The sequence below is a fragment of the Acanthaster planci genome, linkage group LG17, assembly GCF_054643075.1.
Source record: "Acanthaster planci isolate LZ-2023a linkage group LG17, COTS_SCS, whole genome shotgun sequence".
NCBI classification, from domain to species: domain Eukaryota; kingdom Metazoa; phylum Echinodermata; class Asteroidea; order Valvatida; family Acanthasteridae; genus Acanthaster; species Acanthaster planci.
In genome coordinates this window covers 12694557-12721053 of record NC_141793.1, presented here as the reverse complement: position 1 = coordinate 12721053, position 26497 = coordinate 12694557, and the positions used below count along the sequence as shown (strand labels likewise).

Sequence of the window (26497 nt, the reverse complement as noted above, 5' to 3'; positions counted from 1 at the left end):
CTCAATGGACACTGAGAATGTTTCCTTTTTTCAATAATTTTTTTGTCAGTCTTGTAATGTTGAGACCCCCAAAAAGAATCCAAGAACTGCAACTCGAGGTTCAAAGTGTGTTTAATATAATCTTTACCCCCAAACTGCTCAATAATTCAAATGGTAGGTCCGTCAGTTCTGTTATGTTCAGGTTACCATGGAAACCACTGAAATAGTTCACCCAGCCAAGTGAGTGAATGGTCAAGTGGAATAAATGACCTTAAAATCTGGAAAAATACTATGATAAATGGAAGTTTGATTCTAAGAACGCCAACAACACACTCAGGTTAAAGGACTGGAAAACCCCAAACAATTCCTCTACAAAAAGACACAGTCTTTCAACAAAAGATGGCTATAAACCTTGAAGTCATAATCAAACATTCCTTGGTCTTTTTCTATTTGATAGTTTCTGAAAATAACAGGACACTCCCACTTTCTCCACCAAGCATTCTTGACCCTGGGGCACCCCAAGAATGCCATCATGTCTACCATTGGGAGGGGAGGCATTTCTGTGATACCTCACTCATAGATTCTAATTGCTGATTGGTCAGACTATTCTGGGGATTGATTATGGGAGTTGCCATTGGTTGAGATGTGGACTAGGCCATTCAGAATGGAACCATACCATTGGATAACTCACGCTGCAAAGGTCTGCACATGACTAATTAAAGTTTTACACTGCAAACTTTGCTACTAGTGAGTTTTCCAATGGGCATTAGACATATTCTGAAGTTTGTTTTCTGGTGAGTTTTCAAATCTTTTAGACCAAAGCCCATTGGTCAAATTCTCAGTGTCTATTCCACTGACATAACTGACCATTCACAATGTTCCTTCCATGTATGACAAGTCTACGATTGTTCTTCTTCTAAGGAAATCACTGATTGGTTACAGGATTAACTCACATGACCTTTTGCTGTTACTGCAAACTGGTGCAATACTTGGACCTGGACTATATTATACCTTGCTCAAGTTACATTATTTTGAAGTCACAGGATCTAACGTGTTATGTAAATCATTTGCAACCCCCATGTGGAGTGTCAAACATGGATGTAATTATCTCTTTCCGAGTGACCTCCTTCAAGTGATTGCGCTCAACTTTCTGAGCAAGGAGAGACTAATATCACCAGATTTACGCTGTCCTTTGGAATGGAATTTGACATGTTCACAAAGAACCAGAGATATGTCAGGGGCTCTTGCCAAGCTTTTGAATCATGAACAAGCAGCACTGAGATTGAGAGATGAAGGGAGATCCTCAAAGTATTCAGCATAGCGTTAGTAACGATAATATTCTTCTGACATTTCAACATTCCTACCTGCTAGCAGTAGTAAGGTATATGAAACTTAAACTTGCTTAAGGCAGCAAAAAGCCAAATGATTAAAATTCTTTTTAACATTTTTCTCGGGGGGGGGGGGTCACAAAGCCTGACTTCCTGACAATGAAACACACAGGCTGCAAACAATGCTCTTGGGGACCTGTTATCATGTTATCACATTTGTCAACTGAAAGTAATATTGTTCCATTTTCACGCCCTTGTTAATTTCGTTACTATGTGTAGACTATCACCTTGAACAGCTCTTCAAATAGGCCCTCACCTCGTACTTGATTTTAATCACAAGAGGCTAATGTTCCAGTACAACATATTCACAATCGTGAAGACAAGCTGGGTTTGTTTTTTTTTTGTAGTGGAAAGACCTCTACTCAATAAACCCTACCACACTGTGAGTTTCCTAAACTTGGCCAACAAGGATGGAGAAATCGGCAGGATGAACAACCCCTATCCATGGCATTCGCATAGTCCATGCCACCCTTACGCTGCATACCAGTGGAATCAAAGACCATGCTGGAATGCTCACAATTCTTTCATTCAAACCCCACGAAAGAAAAAAAGAAAGAAGAAAAACCGCAGAGGTTTAGTGAAAAGAGGCTGCACAGTTCCCTGGCCCCCTTAATCCTCTGGTCTCCTGTGCCCCATTCACTGGGCCAAATCAGTTCTCTCTCCTCCAAAGGAGAGAAAAAAAAACAAGTAACTCAGCAGCCACTTCAAAAGTGACTTTGCTCTGGACAAAACAGTAGCCCCATCATACTAACAGAGAGAGGGTAACCTGTTCTCTGGTTCTGTTTAGTAAGTGCATCCAAGGACGAGATCCTTCCTTCTTGGGTCCTTTTATTCAACGGTGAGGGAACTCAATGGCTTTGTTGGACACAAGAGAGAGAAGGCTTCAGAATCTCTCAAACAAACCCTTTTTTTTTTGTGAGTCCTGAAGACAAGAGGGCCCCCCCCCGCTCCTTGGGAATGAGTGGGGGAGGGGAGAACAAAAGTGGATCTTTAGCAAAGCATGCCAGCCGCAGGCTAACAAGCAATGAATAGCTGTGATTTAAGGACTTAGAAAAGACGCAGATAACTTATAAGCTTTTAATACTGTTTGGGGACCAGGGTGGCCTCAAAAGAGCTGATTTGAGCATGTTATATGTAAAGCTCGTTAAAACTTTCACAATGTGAAAAGATCTGTAAAATGAAGACTGAAATCAGTGTGCATTTTTACCTTCATGACTTTTTTCAAATGTTACCCTTGACTTCCCAGATCCTGGAGATTTCCACCAGGAGGCCAATAGAAGGATTCCTCAGAATTCCCCAGCAAGTATAGCATATTAGGAAGGGAATGGGTTTGTTGCCTTTTAGAAATGACAAGGGCCAAAAAAAGTGGACCAGAGCACAGCAGAGGAAATCGGGGGTTTTCAGGATGGTTCTTGAAACGAGCGACTCTTGAACAAACAACAAACCTTGTTTTGTCATATTAAGAAACGTCAATAGTACTTGCCATGTCTGCAGCATGTCCATAACAAAGGTTAGGCATCCATGCCAAAGCTTTGATCTCTAAGCACTATGGTGTAATCATCTAAAAAGCACAACTATGAAGAGACCCAACAAAAACATTTCAACAAACCTCAGAATTTGCAGTTGCATATGTTTGTTGACGGACCTCATTTGCTGAACGTCAACTGTCAAGGAAAAAGTTCTTTAGCTCATTTTTTTTTCTTTTTGGGTTTCAAAGACAGGATTAATATCTGGAATTCCAAATCCAAAGGAAAGTCAGGATTTAAATTAACTGTAGACATGTTTATATGTGAGTCATTCATGGAGTTAGGTACCAAATGAACCTTTCAGAGAATTTTCCTAAATCTGTCTGCAGTGCATACCACTGTTATTGGGATTACTCAGATTGCCGGTTGCCTGCTTGGGGCGTGACTTCACTCCAGCCGTTTCTGGGCAACACACACTAGGGAAAAGAATTGATGAAACACTTCCAGAAATGATGTTGGACATGCCTGAAGTGCTGATAACCGCAACTCCGGAACATCCTAAGGACGACTTTCCAGGAATAGGAAGAACTTAGAAAATCTATTCCAGGTTAGAATGTGTGCATGTACAGAAAGGCTACCTTGTAGAAAAAATGACAAATGAAATCACTACAAAAATAAATTTTCTTTTACATGGACTTTTGGGGAAAAATCCTTTGTAGACATACAGCCTCCTTCACATACAAACCTAATGATAGTGGTAAACTAAATGTAATTTCTAAAAAAAAACATAAGCAAGAAAAACAGAATTACAGGTATCAATACATTACAAGTGTTTTTCCAAAAAAAATTCTGCCACACTTTAAAAATGTGTATTACATGAAAAAGTCAGTGGGAAATTCAGTATTATTTATGCTCCAAAGAATATTCAAATAAGAGAAACTAAATATAAAATTGTAACTTGATACCAAAAAAAAATTAATGAACACGGAAAACAAGAAAAAATCAGAAGAATCCCGATACTCCAGATAATCAGAAATAGATCTCTGCGATGTCACACCAAGATTAATCAGTAACTGGAAACTGATCCAGAGGAAGTGTACATGTTCCAAGACAATCCTGAAGACGTTTAAAAATGCATGATCAGCGGCGAGAAAAGACCAAGTCAGTTTCAGAAGGCTGTGGTGTAATTCAACGGCCACCTGACAGAAAGGTACGACAGCCCCCTGCTCTTTATGCACTCAGTATTTTTTGAGAACATTATGTTATGTTCTCTCACTGTATTACGGGATCTTGAAATTTGACACACTTGAAATAATCACATTTCAGATCAAATGAAAAGTTCTACCAAAATATTAGAGTAAAATAAAAAGGGGAAAAACCTGTCTGGCCAAACCTCAACCTGATGTCCTTCTGAGGGGTACTGGGAATTTGATCAACTGCAAAAGATGGCAGGGGGCATCTGGAATGGCAATCTGACCTCCGTAACAGGAACAGACAACTACCTGACAGCTTCTGAGATTTCACTGGTTCTTATTTGTCCTTCCTTGCAGTGTGATTGGCTGATTTCTGGAATAACCACAGCTAACTAAGGCATACAGAGCTTATTTTACCCAGAAAAGCATCGGTGGCTTAACCCAAACCTCTGCTAAAAGCAAAATTTGGAATCTTTAAGAGCATACTACTTTCTAACGTGAATGAAAACTTGAATGAAGACTAACAAAACAAGCAGCAACCCCGTATATACACCAGAAATGGCACTGAAGTCTGTAGTGAGATGGAACACTCCATCAACAGGGCAAATAATTACTTTACAGTACCCAAAGGAAAACGCGCTGGTCACCCAAGACTAAAATTTTGTTCTAGCACAAGAGGGGGGCCAGTTAAAAAGTATCTCTTACATGTACCATTTTTTTCTTCACAGTATCTTGACATACTTTTTCTGTAGACAGATGTTAAGCCAGAATAATTCCCAAAATAATTTGCATACCTGAATTGAGCCAGAGTTCATCCATTTGGGCATTTTGTGCAATCACAGTATTTTTCTTACTCTTAGGAAAAATCTCTGACATCTAAAAAATAAAAGTTATCGAACTCATTAAACAAGATTTCCTGTCATTCGGCCTTGTCTGATGAGGTTCTCTGTCTCCGGGGATGCAGCAGCTGGGATGATGCCTTATCAGCACAAGATGTCATTGCCATGGTAATAGATGTTATCCTTGGCTAAGATGCAGACAGTTGCTCCAGCTTTTATTAGTGTGGGGAAACAATGAGAGATGGCTGTGGGCCACCTGAACGTTATTAGGCCATCAATCTGTGGTCTGGTGGCCTGTGTGCAATACATACGAGCCCAGTATCGCTGGCCACTTCTTTCCAAACTCAAGACTACGTAATTTGGCTATCACTTCAAAACAGGACTGATTTGGCCACCAAATTACTACTAGAATATTCTGGTCAATAGAAAAGCTCTTGTGGCCACTTAAACATTGTAGCCGTACTCCATGGCCTCTGCTCTGTTACGGCCTGAGACCAACTCACATAGAAAACGGTAACATGTTAATGTATTTGTCTTTGGGTACCACTCAATACTGGCTAGCATCCTGATTGGTTGACATTAAACTGAACATTCAAAAGATTCAACTATATTTGATGCGTGACATTTTTCCCAGGTAACCATTTACTCTGATGCAAACCGTTTGACCAGCCATGTCAACCAATGAATTCTGGTAAAGCGCCCTCGGCAGACACTGCATCAAGCGGATGCAGATATTTGCAAATGCTCAGCCTTCAACATGGATAGGAGTAAACCCATCCAGGTGCTGAAATCAGTAAAATAATCACTTGATTTCAACGGGCCACCATTCTTTCGCGACACTGATTTGATTAAAAATGATGAAACTCTGTGTAGATGAAATGCTATGGAAAAAAAAGAAATAGTTCTAATTATCAACTAAAAGCCCAAGAGAGAGAAAAACAAAGCATGGCTGGTACTGCACATGAGAAGGATCTAAAAACTGATTCTGTAATGCATCACCTGCACTTTTCCTGCCAACAAACACGGAGGGGGGAGGAGAAAAAAAGTCGTCTGGCCAAGCGTACGGAACGGGAGACCTAAGTGTACTGCATATTGATCTGCGAGTCATCGCGGCACATATGCAGTGCCTTCATATGTGAATGGAGAAGAACGTGGACTGGCGAGGGGGGTTCGCCAAAAATCAATGGTTGAAGCATAGAGGAAATTAGCGCGCTGCTGTCTATTAATCTAAGCACTAGATTTGTATCTGAATACGCTACATGTTTACTTATGGATTTTTTTTCCCCCTTCAGCCCTGGAACCCTGTGGTTTTTTGGAGGCGATTTGTATCAAAGGACTAGTAGTTTTACATTAACCAGCTGTGAATATTTTGACACTGTTCCGGGTGCTGGGAGCAAATCTGCTGCCTGGCGTGTTAGAAGCTTGTTAAGCTACATGAATAAATTTGGCTGAGTTGTTTCTCTCGAGTATTAAATCTCAAGATTAAGGACTCCTTATAATGTTCAATAGAGAAATAAAGTACCATTTTCTAAAACTCAAGAATAGATATTACGAAATAGAAAATCCAAAAGGTTTTAAAACTGTTCCCTCAAAGTACAGTAGATTTTAAATTTCACATACAGTAGAGTGCACTCTCCAAGGTATTCAGATAACCAGACAGAAAGCCAGACATCAAAACAAGAGAGGTGTTCTTTTTTTTCTGCAGAAGGAATTGAGGCATATCAATTTTTAATGCCAAATGAATTCCTTAGAGAATTTTTGCAATGAGATTGAATGCAATGAATAGCAAACTTGGTGCGATCAATTTGCGGGCTTGCCATTACTTTCTCTCTTTACAGGTGACAAAGAACTTCTGTCATTGTGACAGATCCTATTTGTGGCCAGCGCTGAATAGAAAACTTCACTGTACAATTGCAAAGATGAGATTGAAATAACATGCCTAATTTAGCAACTTTTGTTACTTCAGCCCAAATTATAGTCCAACATTTTGCAAGATTGAGGACATTCACTTCAAGCGAACTGTAGAATTTGGTGGATTAGGGAGGGGGAAACTGGTACTCTTCCTTAGGTTACCATGGAAGATATCAAAGAACAAGTCATCCAAGTTTATTAGGAGACAGGCTGCCTGTATCATGCATATGCCGGCTAAGATCCCCATTCATTTGCCACTTGCTATGTGCACAAATCTCTAATGTGTTCAACACATTTCATCTCAATAAATATTTCACCTTTAATTGTAAAAAAAAAAACTTTGCTGAAATTTGCAGCTTTGTGATGTTTCAGAGGGCATTACAATTGATGTAGACAATGTGTAGGTGGCAGAATTACATGTAGCCTTTAAATATCTGTAGGGTAGAAGATGGTTGCAAAGCAGTGATTGCGCAATAACCTTTCGGCTGGTGGCCTATTTGCAGTACTTTGCCAGCTTATTAGTAATATTACCATGAAATGAACCCCTTAACCTGTAAAGAATTCATCAAACAGACCTCTAGCTTGTGAGTCATTCTATAGAGTGATGCAGGCTGCTAATCGACACTAGAGGGCAGGGTACAGGATAGGTGGGCATCTAGGAAGTTGAAACCGAAACTGAAAGCATAGAGTGGCATAATTAAGGGTGGGGCACTGTTAGCTACAGTTGCTAAGCACATAAATGACACTGGCACTTTTCACCACGGTTGCTAAGCGCTTAAAAACTGTTGTAAATGAAGTCTGAGTGAAAACTGCTGAGAAAAATCCAGGCAGACAGAGTGATCACAAGGGTTGAATTGATCCTCCGTGGTGCAGGGATCTCTACTCACATATACAAGCAGCTTTCAAGATAGTTTAAGTTTCAAATTAGTATGATCTAGACCTCTTAATTTCATCATTTGATGCATTCAAAAACAAATAAAACAGGTAAATCAAATTTGAAAAAAACGAAAGTCTGATGAGCCCCATCTTTTATTTTGAAACAGTCCTGGGAACCATTTTAGACTACAAATTCAAGCAAAGTCTAAAAAAATAAAATATGTGACCTTGTAACTGCTTTTCCAAAATGAAAAGGCAAACAGTAGGAAGTGTTCCATTTCAAATGACACCTACTTTTCTTGACAGGGAGGATTTGGAGATGGTCCCTGAGCAGATCTGAGAGATTACTCTGATTAATGATTGACAGTGGCCCAAATAATCCCTTGATCACTGGTCCGTGGGGCACAATTAATCACTTAGGTTCCCCCTTTTCATACTCTAATGTGGCACTTTCTCACAAAGTTTTCATTTTTTTAAAATCAAGAATAACTGAAACACTTTAGCAGGAAGAGAAACAAGATCACCAAAACCATTTCCCACATGTTCCAGGAGTAATGTGTATATACCGTCTGATTATGTCAGCCTACAGACGTTCAATCCGGGGACCTTCTACAAATATAGGTTTTCCAGTATGCCTCCGAAATGATCAACAAATGCAGAACAAAGAGAACATTTGTACACTTAACCTTGCACTGCATCTTTTTTGAAAGTTAAAACTCACAATGCATAACTAACAGCCTACGGATCAATGTCATAATATACTTGATCACAACGGCCTGAATCACTTTAATACATGACCAGCGCATACTTTCCCCGTTTGCATGTCTCAGTGTGTGTTGTGTGGAATGTTGACATGACAGTTAGGTTTGTGTCAGTGGGATTGCAAGCAAGGGTTCGTCATCACATCCACATGGCAGTTCCTTCATCCTCCCCTTCAACCTTGTCAGGAAAGATAGGAAGCAATCAATCTCCCGCCTGGGATTTCTCAGCTAATCCCTAAGTGGATTAGGAAGCCAGGTCCTGGCTCCTGGGGGGATTGCGCTGACCTTGGCCTGACAACGAAGGGGGGGGGAGGAAGGAGAGGAAACTCAGGGAAGGATGGACTTCCCTCATATCAAACTAAGGAGGAAACTAAAAAGTTCCGAGTCAAACAGTGAAAGCACTCAGCATGCTTAGTGAAAGCACTGGGTGAGGCACAGAGGGGCAGGCATAGGGTTGGAGTGGACCAACTACTGACCAAGGTACCAGGTTGATCCACAGCGGAACCTATTAATCCCTACCAGGATATGCCACACGCTAAGGTGTGGGGGCGGGGAAACCAGTATGTAGCAACTTTAAAGGGGCAGGTGGAATAAATGACAAAACGCACTTGACTGGCAGCACTGATACCATTGGTTGGTTTTAAATTGGATTCTTTGGGCTATAGTTTGGGCTACTGAAGGTAACAACGAGTACACTACCTATGGCAACCACACACACAAAATGAATTGTATTTAACACAATTATTCCACTTGTTTAGTCTGAATACACTTTAAAAAAGAAAAGGCAGCAACTCTTACTAAAAGTCTCCAAAGACATTTCTCCCGAGTGTTAAAATACATGTAATCAAGATGAATCTTCATAAGGTCACCAACATTCGCCTTTTTATCCTGAGATTTCATAAATACAAGTTGGACCTTTTCCACTCCTAAAAATATTTAAATTGTAGTAACTCAGTAACAGACAACCAGATATGACATAAAGATAACAGTGTGCATTTTATCATGTAGTTTAAACATTCCATCATGATAGCATTTAGTACATGAACCCAATGCACAGCCAATAGCTACATGTACATCTCCATGGCCAACATGCCACACAGATCTTACCTCACACATACTGAGCTTATCAGTGGTTGTCCAATTGACCTTGGTATGTAATGAACCTTAGACCAATCAAATGATACACTGGTGAACTTTGGACCAATCAAAGTCATTATTAGATTGGGAAAAAGAGGAAAATGGCATGGATGCGTGCTGGTGCACATGTATCCAACCTTTTGTGACTTTTCATATTTACTCAAATTCTTGCAGCAATCTGTAAAGAACCACCTGAAATTTGCAAAAAATCATTGACTCTACAGGTACCAATGACCTATTATTTGTACAATGTACGTTTTAAAACTTAGGAGCTGAAAAGTAAAATCCCAGTAACTACATTTAGGTAGCACTTCTTTCAACACTTTCTAGTGATTTGGAAGTACGGGAAGAAAACAAACCTCAAAATTCAACCATTTTGAATATTCTTTAATGTTCTATCCTAGCATTTCCATGGTCATACTAACTTTGTTTCACCTTAAAACTGTGAGCAAAGATCCCTCCAGGTTGGGCTAAACCTGCAACTCCAAGTGCATGATAAAATGAACAGCCTGATACACGTATATGTATGTTATTGTCCATGTGAAATGCACGTAGCCACAACTCCCCAACAGTTTTTACTGAAGTTTCTGTTTGAGCTGATCAGATAAAAATGAAAGCAGATAAAAATGAAAGCAACAACTTTCTCTAATCCTCACTCCTCTATTATTGGCACAGATAGGATCTCTTGTTCCTGACCTTCTGGCAAACTTTTTCCGACCAACTGGAGTTGAATCTCTGAAGTGCCCGTACTGAACAAACAAATCTCTTCAATAAATCAACAGCCAGTAAGATAAGCAGCACAAACTTGGGGGTGTAATTAGTTTGTTAAGTGACAAATGGTTACTGATAATTGTGCAAAATGTTGATACTTTGAGCTCAAATTCAGGAAAGAAGCCAACCCCGACAATGCAATGAAGCAAGATGCATGTTTTCCGAATATAAAACAGCAATGCCATGCATTAAAATGTCACTTTTAAAAATACACATATTCTGAGAAACAAGGAAGCCTGTTTTCCTAAAATGATGTTTTCAACCAAGCGATTCCAGTACTGAAAACTGCTTGGCTCACGATGGCCTGCTCATGACTATGTCCCATTATGATAATGGATTAGATATTAAATGACATCACTCTAGTAGTACCTAAGGAAATACTCTGGCATATGACTTGGTGCTAGATTTCCATGTACAATTAGGGAAAATTTTAAGGAAATAACACACATGGAAATGATCAATCTGGCTAGCCATTTCTACAGGCAACCTGTATTTGTGCTCAATACAGATTTCTCATATGCTTCATAGTTCTTTGGAATTAAATAATCTTCTTACATACAAACTCTTCGTTTTTTCATATCCTGATAATTACTGATTTATTACATGTGCACAAGGTCCTAGATACAACTTTCTGGAATTATTTTTCCAGATTTCCATCCTACAAATCACATTTATGGGACCAGTAATTAACTTTGAAGCACTGAGCTGCCTACTAAAAATAACTAAATATAGTGTATTCTTGCTGGTATCCAACCCACTGTACTGAAGTTCAAACAACTTTTGAACAAATGAAATAGTACTTTTTCCCCAAAACAGTTGGCCAATCGCCCACAGAAGAGTTGTCCAAATTACTTTGGTTGAGCCAATTTCAATACCAGAAAAACCTTTCATTTCACAGTCCCTGCATGTGTGTGTGTGGGGGGGTGTTATAGGAATGCAGTTTCATTTTCTCTGAACAGATCCAGGAAAAAGACCTGGTATAAATAGACAAAAAAATATTTCCACATACATGTAAATAGTAAGACCTTATTCATTTGACTTGTAGTGCTCTGACTTACAGACGCTCTCAGGCATACAAATTTTCACATAACATCACACACTCAACATTTTAACCAGTGAAAGGTTGTTTTTCCCCCAGTATCAAAATCACCCACTGTAACCAAAGAAATCCAAGGGGAAAAGACAAAATATTCGGAGGGAGGATCCAATAATTTCCAAGATGCTGTTTCCCAATGCCACAATGTTGTTGGGTCCAAGTCATATTGTCAGTAATACAGTTGTTAGGTCACTCTTACCTTAAAGTCCAGCAACATGTATATGTATTTTTCCCCGAAAGTAAGGAGAAATAATTCTACACAATGTCACAGAATAAAACTCACTGCCTTCGAAAAGTTCATACAAATAGATTTGTACACATTTGAAATCTATTTGTACACTTCAAAGTCTTTTTAAAATACATGCACCAAACTTTCTGTCCCAGTAATCTGCCCCGAGCTGAAATGCACCCCCAATCGGTGAAACAAAAGACAGGTTGTTACCAACGGGTTCTTGCACGCATTCTGCGTGTATGCAAAGACCATACATGCCGGAATAAATTAGTTAGGCGTACTCAGCGCATATACTTGCGCACCTCATGCGTACCTATGTGTTGAGTACCAAAAAAACACGCCCTCTTTTGTTCTGCTCGGTGCAGATATTGTTTTTTGACGAGGATTTGTAGATGATTACCACAGTGGACCACCCCCTTCCCAGACTTTAGCAATTCCTTGAACATCTGCATTACTTAAAATCAGCATTTCAAAAGCTACCTACAAAAAAAGACGTAGGTAGTTGAAGTTTTCATAGCAAAATGTACCAGATGCTGAAGAACAGATGAGACACGAAAGGAGCAATATGCTAACTTTTCCCATCGCTGTACTTGAGAGGGACGGTCAGTCTCCACAGGAGGGAGAGAAAGCACAGAGTTGGTCAGTAGCCACTGGTCATTCGGTCAACTGATGAGGACCTTGATGCCCAGCCCGATTGACCTTGTTAACAGAGGCCAACCTCCTGCCTGGACTTTCCAGTAATAGATGTGACCATGTGACCTACTGGCAGGCCAGAAGAACCAAGGCAATTGTCCTCTGGTGAACTTTAGGAGGTCCTGGGATTATTATTCAAGCTGGATTTGGTTCAGTTGGCTGGAGTAATGTCAAGATTTCAAGGGGCTGGGGCAGCAAGGGAAGAATTCAAGTCAATAAAATTAATTTGTTGTTAGATTTGTCCTTCAGCCTGTTGATAAGACAAAAAAATGGAGAAGCAGATAGAATCTCATTGGAGTTGAATAAAGCTTTCTGCAGTCCTCGTGTAACCTTTGTTTGCAAGTGGAAGCATTACAATTGTTCCAAATCAAATTAACATGTCACGCCACACCAGAATGCTACACAGTCAAGAAGTAATTTGGCACATGAGGCAAAGTGCAACGCACAATGGGCATTTACAATTTTTTCCCCTAAAATGGGGGAAAGAAGTCAAACTAGAGAGAAGAAAGAAGTACTCATGATCCTACCAGCACACAGCTGATTTCTGTTTCCTGCCTGGTGTGTCAATGCCAACCGGGGTGACTGCACCAGGAAGGCTAAACAACACTTTCCAAGCCCCAAGGACACATCAAATCCCAAAGATCCATATTCTGGCAAACAATTCTTCTGTAACGCTATATGATTTTTAGGAATTTAACCCCCCCCCTTAAAGCAAGATGCACAAAAACTAGACCGCTTGAGGGGACAACCGACTACAAAGGAAGGAATTAAATACTGCATTGGGCTTTGAAATAGGTCATGGGCTTGGTTGGGCACAGACGAAATAGTCAAAAAAATGCTTCGGTTTTCTTCTTTTTAAAACTAAACTGCTGTTCTTTGACCATTTGGAGTAACCGCGCAATGTCCACTTCAGTGGCTTGGTTCCTGAAGAAGGTGAGAATAACTTTTGAGTCAATTTACACATTCAATATTTTCCACCATCGTCATGTCCAGCAATATATAATATAACATATAATAAATGTTATATAACATGTAATATATAGTACATTATACAATAAAAGTAACAAATCAAAACCAAACTACCCAGTAAACTAGAAATCATGTTTGACCTTCCAATATGCATTTTATTTTGAGCTGGATGACTTCTCAGCAACTTCAACGGATAAGGCAGTAAAAAAAAAAGTCATAAAAACAGTTTTTAAAAAGTATACGAAGGAATAGCTCAAATGAACAATGAATTCGCAATAGACACTTTTTTCAAAAATCAATATACTAGAGGAAGTTTGAGGGCATCCCTGAGAAGCGGTGACCCCAAACAAATGACCAATCCAAGAGATGACCGCAGAAATCACTGACCAGAACAATCTTGCCCTCACCCGACCATCCCCCACTTCTCTTGATTTCAAAAAATGTCCGCCTCCTAGGACTTCTGAGCAACCAGACAATTTCAAAGAACTTGTAAAACGTTGCCAAACTTTGGGGGCAGAGACCACGAATAATCTGGACTTGAAACTACCTGAGAAGATTTGACTGCACCCTCTTTCTGTGGTCTGTTTTAGACTCAGTAGGCCAAATCCAAAGCTAAACTGCTTGGAGTTTAGTCACTGCTGGAAAGTCCTATGGACTTGCTTTAACATTGTAAGCACATCATGTTTGTTCACTAACCACAGTCGCTTTTTTCCTGTTACAGTTGCTTCCCCAAAACACAAAACAAAAACTCTTCAATATAACACCAACTTACCAGGTTCTGGTCAAACAAAGGGTGACTGTTGAGTTAACTGTGGGGGGGGGGGTTTATCAAAAATCACCAACAGGTGGATTGCCCAATGTTTCAGGAAATTTTAGCTTAGGTCACATGTCTCATTCTGGGAGTAGTGACTCTGACTCATGGGGAGTGTTTGGCAATTACAACAGGTCTACTAGTATTTCGAAACCGTTTCACCGGCAGAATTGCAATCACAATTGCTTTCACAGACACACACATGTAGAAAACACATAGCCATAACTTCAATGCTTAAGACTGCATGACCAGCCATTTAACCCCCCTGCCTGCGTGGATGCGGACCTTTTTTTTCTAGGAAAGTGAGGTGAGGGGGCTGGTGTACCTCATTTGCTCTTCAATCTCAAACAATGTCAAGATTTCGTCCTCCTTACATTCAGTTCCATATGTTGATGCAGGAGTACAATGAACACTGCGCATGTATGATCTATGCAATATTTCTGGGCAGTCCACACAAGCAGAGTAATTTTTCTCGATGGAATAAAATCAGCAGAGCAAGTGTACTAATTTTTCTTTGACATGTTGCTAAGGTTTGTGTTTATTGAATTACTGTGGTATGTACATGCATGTACATCTCAAAAATACTCATCTCCTACTGTGCAAAATTTGCACAATTCCAATGCAGAAATTTGTCTTCCCGCTGTTCTCATTGGGACCACAATTGACTGTTGGCAATTTAGCTTACATGAACCCTGCACTGAGAGGATCGTTTGATGTAAAAGTGGCTCGGTGTTTTCTTTTAATTTGTTCAGATTTCCTCTAGACAATTTCAAAACCTGGGGCTGCTGTCTCAACGGGCTTAAAATATCTCACAATTACACACCATTACCACAAAAACAAACTGTGTTTTCACTTCAAGGAATATTGTGAAATGGGTGTTATGCTAGGCGGGGTGTATCAACTCCCTTCTGTATTTTCTCTGGGAACAAATTGCTGTTTCAAGACATGTCTATTAGAGTTCCTGCATTTCAGCTGACAATGTGACTAAAATGTATGCATAAGGAGAGTAGTCTGAGTGGACAAATTTTTTCTGGCGGATTAACTTCCTTTCAACCATTCCAGGGCACTTTCTTTCTCTCTTTCCACATTTAAATTCGGACAAAATCAGCTGTGAAATTTCTCAACTGTCACACTGCGATTATATAAGCATCTGGACGACCATCAGAAGGTCCCATGAGTGTGACAAGGGGGATAACTCCAAGACTGATTACCTACGGCTGGTGCGCAGCAATCAAAGCCAGAGAGAGGTATGAGTTCATTACCCAACGAGGTAATCACAGTGTGGGACAATTTGGGCCGCTCCGTAGAGTCTGAATGACATAAGTGGTTAAATGAGACAGGTTAGATCAGAGCTAAATATTGAAAAGGTTGCAACATGAGGTCAGGGTAGGATGCCATTTTGTCTCCAAAATGAGGGACTGCTTTGTGGGGGCGTGCACTATTAAAGTGATCATAAAGTTACATTGGACATTACAAAACTGGACAAGCTATCACCTTGTGGGTGTTAAGTGAAGGCAATATTTACAAAGGTCAGAACAATGCACGCATGCACAATGATTTGGGACCCAAAATGGCTTCTCATTTGAAGCTGTTTCAACTCTGGCTCGGATTTTTAAAAATCAATAAAGTCACAAGTCGCCAGAGCTGCTTTTTGAGGCACAGGCCTTCGAATGAATCTAGCACAATGGATATCAAGAGAAGTCAACCCACAAAATGCCCATTTTCTTCACGAGGCTGGGTCAAACTGAGTGAAACCTTGAAAGGAAGAGTTCAGCAAGCCTTGTTCTATTACAACCCCCCATAAAATCTGAGGAAGATGTCCTCAGGGACCCAGTTTTTGTCTAATATAGCCACAAATCACTCATGAGTTCACGCTTATGGCGTTGATTCAAAGAACTCAGTCTTACATCTACACTCATACAACAGAAAGTGTTGCTCAGGGAAAACAAACAGCAAGCAGAGGTCAAGGGCCAGTGGCCTCAGGACAATAGAAGTCATGCTTGACTAGGATAACTCTCTCATCCGATTCTCAGAAAGAGGATGAATTTTTCATGGGGGATGACCAAGTGGTGGAGCCCCCTTCCCTCCCCCCTCCGTTGTCCAGTGGCAACCCACAGGATTGTTGAAACACCTACGGTGGCAACAGTGAAGTGATTGTAACAGGTGGGGTGGCTTTTGTGCCCAGGATGCATCTACTCACTGAGAGTGGCAAAAGCTTCTTGGAATCTTTTTCCACCCACCAAAGCCAAAGTAAAAACAAGTTTACATCATGCTGTGGTGTTCTGTTTGTGATCGGTTCACAACCAACTTTACTGAAGCTGAAACGGAGGTCAAGTTTTAGATAATCTCATCAACAAAACAGAAGTATTCCAGCAATACGGAATTAACTGCTGTGACTGCTTGTAGAAACAGTCGCCAGTGAAAATCCTGGTCCTGCCAAAGTTCACTGACTGTCATGGACCATAGTGTCGTTCGGGAATACCTTCCGACATTAGCTTTGAAAAAAAAACACTGGCATGAAAAATTGATGGGTCTAACCCAGGCTCATCATATAAAGGGCAGGACTGAGTCTTCAATGGCTTCTGGCCTTGACAGGAACACCAGCCTTCGAGCAGGTCTGTGACTGAGGTCTGAAGGCTGACACCTACACTGCCAACTGCAGATCAGCCCTAGGCAAGAGATTACACGGTCACTGATTAAGAGTCAGAACATGGACAGGCTGGGACAAGAGATGGCTCAGCTCCAGTTTAGTGGAGAGCAGATCCTCCTCTATGGTTTCTACAAGGCAGGATACCATACGTCAGTGATGACTGCTGACTGAAACCATCTGAATGACATGGATGGAATCAAGAGAAAATGATGGATGTGTTCTGCTGAGATTCTAACCTAGTTACGCTTCTAACGTGACAAAGAGACCTTTTAGCAACATACTATACAGCTTTCTAACTTTGAAATGACTCTCACAAACTGATCATGGGGTGGCCTGACTGGGTTGGTACATTTCAATTGTTGGGGATTTACCTGACAAAAATGGGTAAACAAAAAGCTATAACAGTTTGCTACCTGAATCACCATGGTTCCAGTCCACTCAGATATTGTTGATTTGAGACAATACTAAGTGAAAGATAAATGAAAATCAGTCCAAACTTGGAGAAGGGGGGGCGTGTTCAGTGTTCCGGTTGAGAGTTCAAATCCTTTCTCAGTGCTAGATTTTTTGTGTAGGCAGAGGTAATGGAACTGTGCATTTATTACACTTGACTCTAAATGAAGAAATATTCCCCAGGAAGGAGGAAGCCCTTTCTTTCACAACCCAGCATACCACAAAAATGCCATTAGTAAGTAATGTTGAAACAGGCCGAACACCCACCTGACACCACAACCTGAATTCCCACATTCCTGAAATCTCTAAGGTATTCACCTTTGGCCAACCTTTGACCCCTTCTTGAGGTCAGCCACAAAAGCAACCAGGATGGCCATATATAATGGCCCACACCATATCTCTTGGCAGATAGGGGCAGAAGTGCCAGTTGTGATATTTGGGCTTTACATGTGTTACCTGGAGCTGAGGAACATGTTGACTGATTGATAGGCAAGGACAGAAATTGATTCACAGGGCTGAAGGAATGTGATAACTATGTATGAACAAGGCAGCAATGCCCTGATAGTTGCCAAGGCATTTCATTGGATGTATTCCCAGGTACAGTTACTGAGCATGCTTGCACTTGCTTTACATAACAGCAGTTACCACTGGAGCACTAGAATGCTAACTTCGGTATGTACATGTACAGTCCAGTGCAAATGAAGGAATTTCATAGACACAAAGGGGTGGGTTTGTTAGATGTGGCTGAATACAGAACATTGGAGGTGCTGTGCTCCATTCATTCTCATGACATCCATGAAAAGCAGTCCTTAGTCATTGTTGACCACGTTAGTTTGGACTGGTCTTGTGACTGGTCTTGGGACAAGTCTTGTGATTGGTCTTGTGACTGGTCTTGTGACGGATGTTGTATCTGGTCTTGTGACTGATGTTGTATCTGGTCTTGTGAGTGGGCTTGTGACTGATTTTGTACCTGGTCTTGTGATGGTCTCAGGCCACAACTCCCGATTAAGGTACATATGCAGTGAGGGAACGCATACCGTATGACAAATGACCACTTCACTATGTATTGAGCACAAAACTCCAGGACACGGTGTACGCAACTCCTGCAGATATTCAAGAGGGGGAGCATGGCTAAGCATAGGAACATAAAGGACGATTCCCTCACAAAATGGATTTAGGTATCTGCTCCAGAGGGTTTTTTTTGTCAATCTCAGCGCAGGGAGGAAACAATCCACCCTGAAACTGAACACCCTCCTGCCACTTTAAGACATTATGCCCAGCTCTGCCTTCTGCCGGCTTGTAAATGGGTCAGTGAGTGCACGCTTGGCATGCAGGTGACAGTGCTGTGAAAAAACCAAAAGGAGCCAGTCGAGTGGCTGCTTTTTCAGCTCAAGTCCAACAAATTACAGCCCAGTCCATTTGAGCTTAGAACAACACTTCAGACAGATGTCTGGAGGAACTCGGCATGGCCATAAATGAATTTGTTTATCTTCTCTCATAGTCTGACAAAAATTGTCCATTTTAAAGTCACATGACAAACATAAAGACAACTTCAATGCGCATTTTACTATGAAGAGCTCTATTCATTTAGAATTCCATGTCATGCTAAGGAAATCTTTAAAATGAAATCTTGATACTTCAAGTCCCATGAAATGTAATTATCTGACTTCTTCCTAGCCCAGGTTGGACGACGTCTACCTTGCATTGAATTCCATAAATGCTGTGTTAAAATTACTAATACCCCCGTGAAAAACATATTTGCAGGAAATTCTGCGAAACTCCACGCTTTCCGTCGCAATTCATTAATGACCTTTGTTCATGCGGTATGCATTTGCACGTGCACGAAATGGCCTCCAAGCTCGGCCCACACCCCACATCCTGTCAGTAATGCATGTTGTCTACCATGCATTTCGTACATGTGTGAGTACCCCTGCTAGATGAACGTGTATGTACATGTAGATCGTAAATTGCGACAGAAAGCATGGAGTTTCGCAGACTTTCCTACAAAATACGTTGTTCACGGGCGTATTTAGTAATTTCAACACAGCATTTATGGAATTGGGGATACAAGGCACTTGGGAACGACATTTTGAGCTGTCTTCGTCAGGTAAAGATGTGAGGAAAAAAATGTTGAAAAAAATGTCGCATTGTAGGAGGACTTCAAACCCTAGACGTAAGTCCCAATGCAATGTAGACGTCATCCAACCTAGGCTAACTTCTTCCCTGAATCATCCATGTTGGTCTCACATCAAGGGTGCTTTTTGCCGCTCTTGTGGGGACTATATGGGCACCAATTCCTGACTAGCATGGAGAGTACCACTGAAACTGAACTCTACGCAGTCCTGAAAATAACTGTCAACGAACCCCCAGCGATTGGTAAATTCTGTGTTTCAACTACTAGAGGGCTGAGGCATGCACACAGCTGATAGATTTTCATTGACTGAATCTCGGCAAACGCAACAAGAGACCACCAGGAGGATCTGGTTGCCATGGACTCGCAGGTTCACTTTAAGATCAATTTGTATGCAGGTTTGGAGGCTAGCAGGGATGGGCTCGTGAAATCGACTTCAAGGAGCACGAGAGATGCTCGCATCAAACTGCAAAATATGAGAAGAATGATGCCTTTCTGGTATGATTCAGTCTCTGAATGTCTCCAATGCATGGAACCAGAAGGATTCAAGACACGGATACGTGGGTCCTTGGGACAAATTTCTGGCTCATAAGAACCCTAAGCTCACATGAATTCAGAGAACTCCATACCCGGGCAAGAGCAAATTAGAAAGCAGTACACACAACAATTCTCTGAAAAATCATGATGTAGAAAATCTCTTGATGTCTTTGAAACTTTGTTAAAAATGTATCTCTTCATGGCGGTTTTTCCTCACACTGTATGCTCAGTTTTGGCAAGTAATGGCTTTGGTGATGGGCAGTTGCGTATATGCGTATATTGTTATTACAATACAATGTTTAAACAAACGAGAAAATCACTCAGGCCCTATTTCACTGATTTGCAAAAGGAACTGCAAAAATTCAATGCAAATTTTATCACGAGTAAAGAAAGCTAAAAAACAAAATGGCCGTTCATCAAATAAATTCAAAGTAGAACTCCAAAAAGCTGTGTGAAATCTCACTTATTTTCCATGAATGCCCAATGAACAGGGTCTTCAAATACATACAGTGCATGTTTTCTCCACATCTCAGACAGCTTACTCTTGTATTATATTTTCATTTTTTACCAAAACAAAAACCGATTTGATTTCAGCGCATTAGAATGAGGAGACACAAAATACAGGTAATTTGAGACCAAAAACAAAAAACGCAGGGAATTCTGGATAAACATGAAATTGGCTTTTGTGCAAACAAATCAGATGGGAATAAGCGGATTTGAATTTGGTTTTATGTCAGTCAGAGAAAGGATCACAGCATGGATTTGCAGCACGTAAATTTCAGAATTATTCATGAATGGAACTTTGAGACACAAAGTTTTTCTTCCTTCGTACAGACGAACTTACAGAAAAAAGTGTCCAATAGATAACTTACATCACATAAGATACTTGCTTCCTTTTCTTGGCAAAAGTCACTAAATATGGTCGGTCTAATGAATAAGAGAACCTGTAATGTCGCTGTAACACAGGATATCTAAATGAACATTTGTGGTTGACAAGAAATTGGTATGACTTCGTGAAGCGAAAAAATCAATATTCTAAAAATGTACTTCATGAAGGAAACAACTTTTAAATAGGAGTAAAACTGTAATTGTTTTTAATATTTATTTGCAACCATGTTTCATTTTTGTATGTTTTTTCAATTTCTGAAGCCTCAGGTTTTATCTTTTAACTGATAATTTCTAAGAATGGTGGGAAGGAAATGTGAATAAAAAAAAGAAAGGAAAGCAAAAATTAACCCACATATCCAACATATAGGATATCCTGGTCGCTTTTTAAAAATCCTTTCTGTTTTTATTCTACGATCATTTTGACAACTGCTTTAATACTCCAAGCCAGGTTTGCCAAATAAATATTTCACTGAAGCCTTCCTTTGTAAATATTTCCACTGACTGTGCATTAAACTAACCACCTTCAACTACACACAGCACAATCATCAACCTGTTTGCTCTAACTTGAATTTTCAAAACGGGACATCCCTGGCCAGAGACACAATTTCACACAAACCCATCAATAAAACTGCATCATAAATTCGACACTTCAAGTTATTGAACACGTTAGCCTAAAGCTAGCTTAATGCTTTCGACCATGCTGTCATGCCATGGTTGACCGACAAGCATAAAAAAAACAGTCACACTTCTCCACTTCCGTTCTCATTCCACCTTCAATTAGCAAGTCAATATAATATTGAAGTTCCTAGTCCAAAGGAAAAGAGATGGAAGCGGCTAATCCATTCTGACTGTACTCAGAGACAAGGCCCTCCCCAACATAAATAATTAGCAGCGGTAATTACATTACGGCATGTCGTGTCAGATGAACCGCTGGTGGTCGAGGCTACCGGGGAGTGGAAGGTCTGAATCGTCACGATTCACGGACGATGATCCTTGGGTGATCGTGAGCAAATTGGTTAGAGTCTTGATGCTGGGCTAGGCCAAGAGTTTTCCAGGCACGCCTTCCCACTCAACACCTTGACACACAAGCAACTTTGTACAAAGACAGACTCCTTTTCAGCTGCAGTGAATGATATTGTTGGACCGTGGATAAACCTGTTTTTGAAAGAACACGAACCATTCTTTGTAACAGTTAGCCTTGATTTCAAGACACAAGTTTCCAATGTTAAACTTAAACTCTTAAACAATACAAGAAAACACTTAGCCCATTAAGCCTTGCATAAATGTGAATAAATTAATTCAATGAAATTTAGAAATTTACGAGAATAAATCTCCAACTGACTGTCAACCAAACAGCATCTCTAATATTCTGGTAATCATGGCTGCGCACAAGTACCACACAATTTAAATTAATGTCTTAACCCTCCTTTGGTTTTACAGCACAAATGTGCACAAATGCCCACAGTCACTGGTGAGCACGTATTTTCTATATGGAACTCAAACATGCACAGGTTCAGCGTGTACACAGTAGATTGCCAGCACAAAATGACTCAGGGTCTCCTGTGCAGTCCTCTTCACTGCATTTGGTTTACTGCACATTTATGCACATGAAACAGTGAGGCAGAGTTGTTGGGCAGCACTAAAGTGCCATCTGATATTCCTGTGAGGGACTGTTGGTGCAGTGCACAACACAACACAGCTGTGCTTCCTTGAGGTGTTTACCAAATGACCCAAAGAGTTTAATCATGACTTCCCCATCTGGTACATTACTCCAGAATTAATTAAATCTGATACAGTAATAAAGGACTTGGACTTCAACTCAGTGACTTGCTATACAGACTCTCACCCCGAAGATGTTACTCAGGGCATCAATGTTTCATCTAGAATTGTAATTTAAAATATCTGCCTCCTCCTTCGAAGCAAAACTTACTAACTGCCTGTCCAGTCCAAGCACAATATTTGATACTACCCATCCTGCTATCTGAGGCCATATTTCCAATGCTTTGGAAGGAAACAGACAAATCTATTCAGCAAGGTTGAAGATTTATGAAAATACCTAGCTAAAACTACCTGTCCAAAATTGTTTTTGCCTGTCCTGGTAACGGGTGGACAGGTGGCTGCATGAGAGACTAACTGGTCAGTCCCGTGCTACACTACAGATGTTTGGCTGTTACAGTGCCTTCACATTATGAGGATAGTCAAAAGCAACTCAAAAACTGAATCTGGGCAAACTTTGGGATTCCTTTAGAAGTTGAATTGCTCATGAAAATGGTTAAATTAACATTTTTGGACAGTGCTGTGTACAATAAAACATATATGGGCTGGCACAACTCAGTCCCTCGGGCACATCTATGCCCCCTTGGGCCTGTGATTGACCAGGAAAGGGTCCTCTTTCCCTTGGACTTCAGCCCTAAGAAATACATATAGGACCTAGCTCTTCTGATCACTCAAAGTCCCTCGGGATGCATAAACCTGACCTAGTGACCTCATTGCCAGTCCATATGTGTAGGCCCTATAAGTTGCCCATTTAACAAGCCTCTAAATTTGTGATAACTTGTTTAGATTTCAGGCCACATATTCAAAACACTTGTTCACTTTTAGATGAAATCTTCACTGCACTGGGACTGACGCATGGATACTTAATTTTCTAACTCGCTGAGGCTGACTGTTCACGGAGATGGAAATATTTATAACATCTGCTGATGATAGTAATGATGATCGGTTAAATTAATAACAAAGTTTCAAATGACAGGTAAGTTTAAAAAAATGTCAGCCAGGACAAGGACAGAGACAAGTTGCTCTCTTTCTGACTGACTGATTCAGCCCCTGACTGATTCAGCCCCTGACTGATTCAGCCCACATGTCAAGCACATTTTGGGCACTGGTACATGTAGGCATTTCACAAGCAGTAGCAGGCAGGATATGCACACACAATCAAGTGTGTATTTGCCTGCAACTGGGGACCCCCTATTGTTCTCCTTTTGTTTGTACTTTAACTTTTTAAGAAGGCCACCCATATGTTTTGTACACAGTTGTCAATCGGGGACCCTCTGTCAATCGAGGACCTTATTGTCCTCTATTGTTCAGGGTCCCCAATTGCATGCAGAAACAAACTCAACATAATCCCCATCCGTGTTTCTGTTCAGAGAATGACTTGCCAGCTTTTATGGTTACGATGGATTTGGCAAAAGACAGCCAATGACAACTTCCATGGAAGAGAGTGAATTATAGTCAGGTATAACATAAAGCAAGGACGGTGTCCTTGGTCTGTGGACCTGAGCATCACAAACAACTTACAATTAACCAGCAAAAGGTTTTTTCAAAAATGCACAAACACAGGCCACTGGTAAGTTTTTGAACACAGACAAAAATTAAAGACGTTTGAAAGTTTCAAGCAAAAGTGCACAAACCTCAGTCACAGGTAATTTTTTGAACACATACAAAAAAGGAAAGGGTTTGAAAGTTTGCAACCAAGGAGAAAACATTACTCCATCCTTATTTGAGTATGCTAGACATGGCTTTGGACAGAGGGACATCAAAATGACCACAAGCTGAGACCAGACACCCTATAGGACAAATTTAATCGGAGATGGGCGGGGAATCTCAATAAGGCCAGTGTGCGACCCTGTAGACCAACCCTCTGACCCAGCTGGGGTGTTTGTGAAGCTGTGGGAACCATGGACGTATCTGTTTGGGATACCCCGGAGGTAACAAGATAGAAAACATTTCCCACCATTAAAGGAACAGGCGCATGATCTTGACAGTGAACCATAGAAAATTTGTAGAAAGGTACAGACTTTTTTTAAAGTTTGTAAAAATTTGCAAGGAGATTAACCATAAATTCTGGTGCACACTTTGTTCAACAAAACTGTTTATTTCAAGATATATTTTGCGTTGGGGAGATGTTAATTTATATAACGGGTATTGCCCTTACCCAACGTATATATTAATAAACACTGTATACTCAGTGCTTGTCTGAGAGCTTGCGAAAAATTCACAAGCTTACTCGGGTGTGACTCGAACCCACGACTTCCTGCTTACTAGTGCAGACGTCTTAACCACTTGATCACCGAGCTTGCGCATTAGCGGTACCTGCTACTACACCCCGGCAAGCTCGGTGGTCGAGTGGCTAAGACGTCTGCACTAGTAAGCAAGAGGTCGTGGGTTCGAGTCACACCAGAGTAAGCTTGTGAATTTCTTCGCAAGCTCTTAGACAAGCACTGAGCATAAAGTGTTTATTAATATATACATTGGGTAAGGGCAAAACCTGTTATATAAAGACTGTTTATAAATAACCCAAAAAAAAGTCAACATCCCATACTGACCATTAAGGTGGATTTTCACCCATTTTGTGAATAAGACTGTTTACCAAAACCCCAGAACACTGCAAAGCAAAGCACCAACGTTTTGTCCACAATTTGACAAGTGACAAGTCTGAACATGTCTACCAAGTCCTATCTGTAAAAAACCTTAGTTATGGCACAATGTCCAATTCAAACGTTTGTTTTCACAAGGCGGTCATATCACCAAAACTGTCACACTATCAGCTGAAACAAAAGCTACTAGACAGGCTATAAAAGGAGGCGTTTCCGTGGAACTTCAGAGGGTAGTAAAATATACACGACTTAACCCTCACACCCTCATTGCTAAAATAAACTCTGTGAGGTATGTAGGAAACGCAACTTATTCGTACGCCACTGCGCCTACTGTACACACACCTTTGAACGATCCGCCCTCTCCTTGTCTGGCCCCCAAAAATGTTACAGAAAATCAATAAAGACAGATTATGTCCACACTTATGGAGGTGCTTCAGAGAGGCATGGGGTTTACATGAGTGGTTCTTTTTATAGGGGGGCCTAGGGATTGGGGTGGTGTGTTAGTTTAGCTCTTGACCTATTCGGGTTCAGATCACTGTTCCAAACATCATGAGGCATCGTGGGATCAAGTTTGATTGGTATTGTTAGCATCCACGCCCCCTTGATCCAATCTTTTTCGATCATTGTGGCTGGGCGGACTTGAATTCCAGTTTTTACTTAGCAATTCACAGAGGTCAGAAAGTCTGAAATACAACTCAAGTGACCAACATTTATTTACCCAGGCACAAAGAATAGAGGTGGAAATAGGTTAAACTTTTATTCATTCAGGTAAAGGACATCTTAACTAGGTTAAGCTTTGTAGTGACTTGTTTTTTTTTTTGTAATTTCTAAATTCCTGAATTTGTTACAAAGTTACTTTGCTGTGCTGTCAGACCTCTCAGCATTTTCAACAGGTTTAAACTTGAAGTAGAAGGTCACGATAAATTAACAATGCTCACATCAAGTATATAAACCATAAACTTCCAATCAGCCAACACCGATGTCAAAACTGCTGCCTACACAAGGATAAAGACTACACAGCCCTGTACCCGGTACAACAGAGATGTGACATGTCCATCAACTATTTCATTTTTTCTAACAGCCAACCAGTTCAATTTCATCTCTCCAATAATAGCCAGCCAAATCCCGACATTAACGGCCATTCTGCGCACTGTACAATAAAAGGCAAGTTGACTGCACTTTCCAGTAACACCAGTCTACACCACTCTAATCCAAGTTCAGACATCTGATCAGACTGTTCTCTGATTACGATGTACAGGCAGGGTCAAATGCGAAAACGTGCAAAGAACTCAAGCATACATACACAACTCTACCTAGCCAGACTGGTCCGGAGGCTAAACTTC

At 40.7% G+C, this 26497-nt stretch overlaps 1 protein-coding gene across 11 annotated transcripts in view; it reads right to left on the bottom strand.

Moving 5' to 3' along the window:
* Positions 1-26497, bottom strand: part of LOC110973566 (RNA-binding motif, single-stranded-interacting protein 1-like) — a 134735-nt gene that overhangs the window by 46803 nt on the left and 61435 nt on the right. Inside the window, exon 1 of one of the 11 annotated variants that reach the window (XM_087148049.1) lies at positions 21681-21907. The exons of 9 other annotated variants lie outside the window; for them this stretch is intronic. The gene's annotated coding sequence lies outside the window, so the exon portion shown is untranslated. Of the gene's footprint in view, positions 1-14083; positions 14106-21680; positions 21908-26497 lie in introns of those variants that run through there. One more of the 11 variants, XM_087148051.1, reaches the window with a different exon arrangement.